General features: G+C 46.3%; 1 non-coding gene across 1 annotated transcript; it reads left to right on the top strand.

The window, feature by feature from the left end:
• Positions 1-1,997: 1,997 nt before the first annotated feature.
• TRNAL-AAG (transfer RNA leucine (anticodon AAG)) lies at positions 1,998-2,079 on the top strand. Its single transcript has one exon. It is a non-coding gene; the product is annotated as a tRNA-Leu (tRNA).
• The last annotated feature ends 4,734 nt before the right edge of the window (positions 2,080-6,813 follow it).

The following is a 6,813-nucleotide window of genomic DNA, read 5'->3' as shown; positions in this document are numbered from 1 at the left end:
AATCTTCGAGACAGATCTCGGCGCATCTTTCGCGACAAAGAAAATGATAGCGCGTCGTATCGCGACAACGAGCAGGAACAAACACGGGATACAGAATTGATACGCGTGCCAGAATCACAGTGATAAGGCCGCATGCCGGCGGCTGTTAAAAAAACAACAAATACAGTTTTGAAGGTTTCGCGACAATATAAATGTTGGTTTTGTTATTCGTGAGGGTGTGGCCCTGGCGTTCCGAAATTGCACTACGAGATTAGTCGTAAATAAAAATCTGGGGGCCCCATTAGCGTGTAGCGGTCTGTGTGGCATGGCTACCCTCTCAGCCCTCTTTTATTCTGCATTTACATTGAAACCCTCTGCTTAAATATCTTGGACAATGAGAATATTACTGGTTTTCGTTTGCCAGCCGTGGAAGTGAAGCTGGTGGCGTAGGCAGATGATGTTGCGGTTTTTACTGTTAACCAGAAGGGTATAACAGAAGTTGTTGATTCTGTAAAATCCTTTAGCGAAGTTACAGGCAGTAGGGTAAACTGGTCCAAGTCCCTAGGAGTCTGGCATGGTAGATGGCAAAATGGTACGGATAATTTTGCACACGTGTCCTGGGTGACGACTCCGCCGAAGTACCTTGGCGTGCCACTAGAATGCTATCGTGATAGCGAGACATATTGGAGAGCATGCACAGATCACATGCGGGAAAGGGCAGATAAGTGGAAAGGAACTGGCTTATCAATTTTTCTCAGAGCCACAGTGTGCAACCTCTTCTTGATTTCTAGGCTGTGGTATGTGATGCAAGTTTTACACTGTGCAAGATTGAGTGTGCAGAAGCTGCATAGGATATTCGCGGTTTTTGCGTAGGCTTAAAAATGGGAAAGATGCAGCCGCACGAATTTACTTAGAAGTATCAAGGATGGCGGCGCGGGCTTAGCGGCATCTTTTTTTTTTTGCGGCAGATTGTCAGCAGATTTTTGTTCCTGCGTGACGTTCATGATTCATTTTTGTTCACTGTCTTCCAAATTAGGCTTAGACGTGAACTGCCAGATATTGTTGTGCCAACCCAATGTTACAGGGGAGGTATTTTTGGTAATTTTAGAGAAGTTGTTCAAAGTGTGCGATTTCTTTCTGTAAGATATTCAAAACGATATTTATCAACTGTGAAAAAGAAAAAGTTGCACAAAGAATTGTGCGACGTTGCTCTTCCGGAGCCCATTTATAGGGCCATATACAGGGCAGGTCCTGGCAGGAATGTACTACAGAGCCTAAAGAGAATGAAAGCGCCGGCATCGGCTAAAACTTTCTTTTTTTAGGTTGCACACTAGAACTTTGCCACTAAAAGTGTTTTTGCAAGAACAATGTTTATTTCTTCCGTGGGGTGCACATTGCCAATTTGTAAACAGCCAGAAACGATAGATCATATATTGCTTCACTGTTGGAAGGGGTTTATTTTTGGGACGTACTTCAAAGAACCATACAGAAAGGTTTATTTCCATTTGTGATGTATGGATTCGAGAGTTGAACTGTGAAGAAGGCTGACCGCCAAAGAATTGATGCGTTTGAATTGTGGTGCTGGCGGAGACTCTTGGACGGCCAGAAGATCAAATCTGTCGATATTGTCGACCATAAACCCTGACTGCTCATTGGAGGGTCAAATTCTAAAGTTAAAGCTCAGCTACTTTGATCACCTGATGAGAAGAGAGGAGTCGCTGGAGAAAGATTTGATGTTGGGAAAGGTTGAGGGTCGCCGGAGAAGGGGTAGGCAGCGAACGCGTTGGTTAGATGGCATCCTCGAGGCACTGCAGATGAAGTTATGTGATGTTAGGAAGATAGTGAGAGACCGGAGAGCGTGGCGTGATATGGTCCATAGGGTCACGAAAAGTCGGACACGACTGAACGACTGAACTGAAGGAATGCTAGAAAAGCCCGCCCCTGGTAGGCTTATTATATTAATGTCTTTTGTGTGTTTGTGTTGTCTTGCAAAAGTCAGGCAATAAAGAAAAAGTAAAGGTAGCGTGGCCGAGCTGTCTAAGGCGCTGGTTTAAGGAACCAGTCTCCTCGGAGCCGTGGGTTCGAATCCCACCGCTGCCAGAAGTTCTGCTTTTTTTCTCTCCGGCTGTTAAGTTGATAAAGTGCATAACCTCTCCCTTCTGGTCATTGGACTGCATAACATCGTTTCAAATCACGATACTAGAACTGTTAATGTAGACGACGTAGACCCAGTTTCGCCTCCCACTTACAGCTTTTTTTTTTCTTTATTGCCGTGAAACACAAAACAAAAATACAGATGATAAACACGTAAACTACACTTGAGCTAGCGCGTACGCGGTTAAAATCTTTTCCAGCGCACCAAATAGACACTGCACATTTTGGTGGATCCTGCTGCATCCTGAACGTTTCGCGTATATACACCGCACTTTCAATGAAGTTTCCACGCGCAGATCGTGTATCTCTATCTGCATGACGCACCTGCATTCGTGTTTTCCACAAACTATGGAGGCCAAGAAGCATAATTAAATCATAAGGTGCATCATCGTTCTGCACTTTTAGGAATCTGATACCGTAAGGAGTTAAGGAAGTTCCTTTTTATTGTCCTTTGGAGGACGTCGCATAGAAAGACGGCATCCCAACACTGTAACAAAACGTGCTCAATTGTTTCCGGTTTTTTGCACAACAGGCAATTTGTTGTCCATGGGACGTAGATACCTTTATCATTAACCCAGGTTTTAACAAGGACCGTATTAGAGTGAAGTTTGAAAAGGAACATTTTAGCAGATGGCCTCACTGGCATCTTCTTAACTCTTTTCAAAACGTCCTGCCCTGGGCTTCCACAGTGTAATGCCCGGTAAAAAGGCACCGGCAGCATCAGGTCAATGAGATATTTATATAGCTTTTTTCTGGGAACATTGTAAAGGTAATCAAAAGAAAACCGCACTTCCAGCAACTTGCACGAAAAAACAACTTCGTGCAGGTAGCCAGTCACAGTACCAGGCATGTTTTCACATGACACAATCCATTCAGGGAGCAGCCTCTGCAATCGCACTTGCATCACAGTTCTTAGAAAGGTATCTTTTTGATCACGGAGGAATGTAAATCGCGAAACCCCTTGTCGGAAGAACAGATGTGCAAGGCCAAGCCCGCCCCTTTAACAGAAATAAATAAATTCGTTCGGGCGGTTTTTTGCCATGTGGATGTCCAAATAAAAATTACAGCAAAAATGCGGCGCTTTTCTGAATTGAGGTTCGTGAGACACACAACACATTTATGAGGTACCACAACCTCGCAATAAGAAGACCATTGCAAATAGAAGCGCGCGAAAACATTGAGAGTTGCCTTCCTTGCTACGCATCCGCTTTTTCTTTCCCTCTGGATGTTTCTTCCATCCAGTGCACGTTGAAATCTCGATAACAATCTAAAGGCACGCCTAGATATTGCGTTCGGAGAGCAGACCATCGCAGCTTACAGAAGAAATCAGGTACCACGTCCTAATCACCGTGCCAAAATGCAGAGCTTTTCTCCCAATTGATCTTGCATCCAGTTTGATCACAAAATGTTTGAACGACACCCGTGACTTCACAGATGCTCTATCTGGTTGCACAAAACACTGCTATGTCATCAGCGTATGCTAGCATTTTCACGTGTGCTGATTGCAGCTTGAACCCCAAAATGCGATCGCTATCAATGATAGCTAAGCAAAGTGGCTCTAAATACAGTGCAAAAAGCAGGGGTGAGATCGGGCAGCCCTGCCTTACCGATCAACGTACTGCGATGCTGTCAGTCAGTTCACCATTCACTATAATACGGGTCGTGCAGTTCGCATAAGCCATTTTAGCACCCTCCACTATGACTTCACCAAGGTTAGAATACTCCAAAATGGAAAACAGAATTTCGTGAGAAACACGGTCAAAGGCTTTCGCCAAATCTAATTGCATCATGGTTATCTGACCACCGAGTGCATCACCACATTCTAATACGGTTCTTACGACATGTATATTTGTGGCAATGGATCGACCCTTGATGCCGCACGTTTGATGAGACCCAACAAATTTTTTTATTACGCTTTGCAGTCTTTTTGCTAAACCCTTCATGTTCACCTTGTAGTCAACAATGGTGAGGCTAGTCGGTCGATATGACCCTACCAACTGTCGTTTCTCCGGATCCTCTGTCTTGGGTATTAGAACAATGTCCGTTGTAGAGAAAGACAATAGAACAGTATTACGTTCGTAAGCTTCAATGATTACACCGAGCATAAACTGAGCCGCATACTACTGAAATGTTTTAAAGAAGACAGCGCTTAGACTATCCGGCCCAGGGGCCTTCCCAGGTGTCAGGTCATCTACTGCAGATTCTATCTCCTGCAACGTTATCGGTGTTTCTAGGCGCGCTTTACTTTCGTCATCCAGTGCAGGCATTAGTCTTAAAAAATCTGTTTGAAAGCCGCCTACAGTCTCAAGCTTAGCGCCAAGCAGTTCTTAGACGTGCTCTGCTACCGCACGCTGAATATCTTGAGGACCTTCAGTGATATGGCCGGCATACCTTATACTCCTAATTTTTTTCTGGCAGGCGTATCTTTTCTCGTCTGCTTGCGCTCGTTTTGTCGGCACTTGCACGTATGACAGCCGCTGTGTACCTTTCGCTGTCGACTGTTTCCAGCTCACTTTTAAGCTCTCGTATTTTACTGGCGAAATTCTCTGGCAGAGTACTTTCCATGCTCAAAAAAAATTTCAAGTTGTTCATTCAGTTTTTTCTTTTTCTTTCTCTTTATACAGCACCTTACTACTCCTTTCTATGGCTTTCAATTTGACCCACTCTTTGAAGCCGTCCCATTCCGCTGAAAAACTTACTGGTCGCATAGCCAGACGATTTTCAAACTCGGTCTTAACTTCCGTAAGGAACCCTTCATCGGCGAGAATTTTGGCATTCAGTTTCCATAGGTACCAGTTAACGCACGATTTCTTTCCTTGCCTACCGAACATTGCACTCACGAGAAAATGATCACTGAAAGACACAGGTTTGACCTCATATGCAGTACATAGGAAAACAAGATCAAAAGAGGCATACACCTTGTCCAATCTAGCATGGCTATCTCGCTGAAAGTGCGTGAACTGTGGCTGGTTTCCACTGGAGAACACACTACCAACATCCTCAAGGCCATACTCATACACAAGTGCGTTCAACAGCTCGGAGCTTCTCTCTCTTCGAGGTTTAAACTTCGCCGCTCAGTCCACAGCTGCGCACACACAGTTGCAGTCACCAAGTACAAGCAAGATTTTGTCGACCTTCAACCGCAATTCAGTAGATCAAAAGACACTTCACGCTCGCATTCTGAATTGGGAGCACACACACACACGCACACACAACACGCCAGCATAAATTACAGTAGGTAAAATCAGTAATCAAAAGTCGACCACTTGAACAAGCAAAAACGGACTCTACGCTGAATCCCAGCGTGTTACGTATAAATAAAAAGCATCCACCCAATACACCAACAGAATGGCATACACACACATAAAAGTTTGTTTGAAAAGAAGCCACCAAGCGGTCAGTGCTTTCTTGGCTCTCAATCTTTGACTCTTTACACAGCTGCTACATCTATATCATTATCCAAAAGGAGGCGACTGAGCTGGCATTGTCGCCACCTCGCTCCCAGCCCTCTGACATTCAATGTAGCTACGTGTAACGGCGCATTACGCTTAAGAGTCATGTATTAGAAAGAGACGCCCGTACCCGCATGGTGCCTACCTTCACGGTTGCGTGGCCTCCGCTTCTCAAGAACAGTGGCGTATGTGTGCATGTAATGTCCTCCCAGCAGAACGTCGGGATGCATTCATACGAAATCCAAGTACAGTCTTTCATTTTTTTTCTCACACAAGCACCGCTTGGTTGCCGAAGGTTCTTGACGCTGGTCGGTAGGCAGCCGACCCAGAAACCGTTCAGGACTCCACAAAACTACGGAGGCGGTTTCCCCCCCTGCCGCGTGTCGGCCAAGAAGTTTCGGCTTCGGTCTCAGCGTTGCTCCTCGGATGCCCGCTGTTTTCGGCGGCAGCTCACCACAGACACCGCCTGCCAGCTGAGTCTCCTCGACGCTTTCCTCGTGCGGATGTTTCGCGGCAATTAAGGCTGCTGTCTCCGGCCCAACCTTTATGGCATCAGTACAGGGAGGCTCAGTACTGAGATGCTCCTCAGCGTCAGAACAATTGCTTACATCTTCTGACGCTTCCTTTGACGTGCCTTCATGGTCCTGTGACGGAACGTGCAAGGCTTGCCGAGTTTCATTCTCATGACTGAAGACCGTCACCTTATGCTTTGTTAAAACGGTCATGGAATGCGCGGCCTGTTTTGTTGACTTACCTCTAATGTCAGCAGCCTCCTCCGCATCCACCTCATCCATTATTAACTCGGACGAGTCATCGCTGGTCCCAGGTCCGGCAATGCTAGCGTAGGTACGAGCACACTGGCTGTCTTCATGCCCGAACCGTCGACAGGTTCCGCAGCGAGGAACCCGGCACTCTTTGCGGATGTGACCCGTACTCCAGCAGTGTAGGCACTACGGGGGTCTGCCTGACACAATAACGAGCGCCAGCCCACCGCTAACATTCAACTGATGCGGCAGGTCGTCAAGCTTTATGCCAGCTTTCAGCTTTAGCGTGGCGAGTCTAGTAGTAGAGCCCTTTTCTAACATACCTTTAACACGCCACGCTCCCGGGTAACTTCAGACACCTTTCCGTATGGTGTAAAGGCAGCACGAACATCCCCGTCTGGCACGTTGTGTAGCAGCCAGTGAAGTTTCAGCCGCACGTCCTGGTTCGCCGGGTCTATCACCAA

The sequence above is a fragment of the Amblyomma maculatum genome, chromosome 2 (genome assembly GCF_055883805.1).
Source record: "Amblyomma maculatum isolate TAMU_Amacu chromosome 2, ASM5588380v1, whole genome shotgun sequence".
NCBI lineage: Eukaryota > Metazoa > Arthropoda > Arachnida > Ixodida > Ixodidae > Amblyomma > Amblyomma maculatum.
The sequence above is the reverse complement of the archived record's forward strand: the minus strand, read 5'-3'. Positions and strand labels throughout refer to the sequence as shown.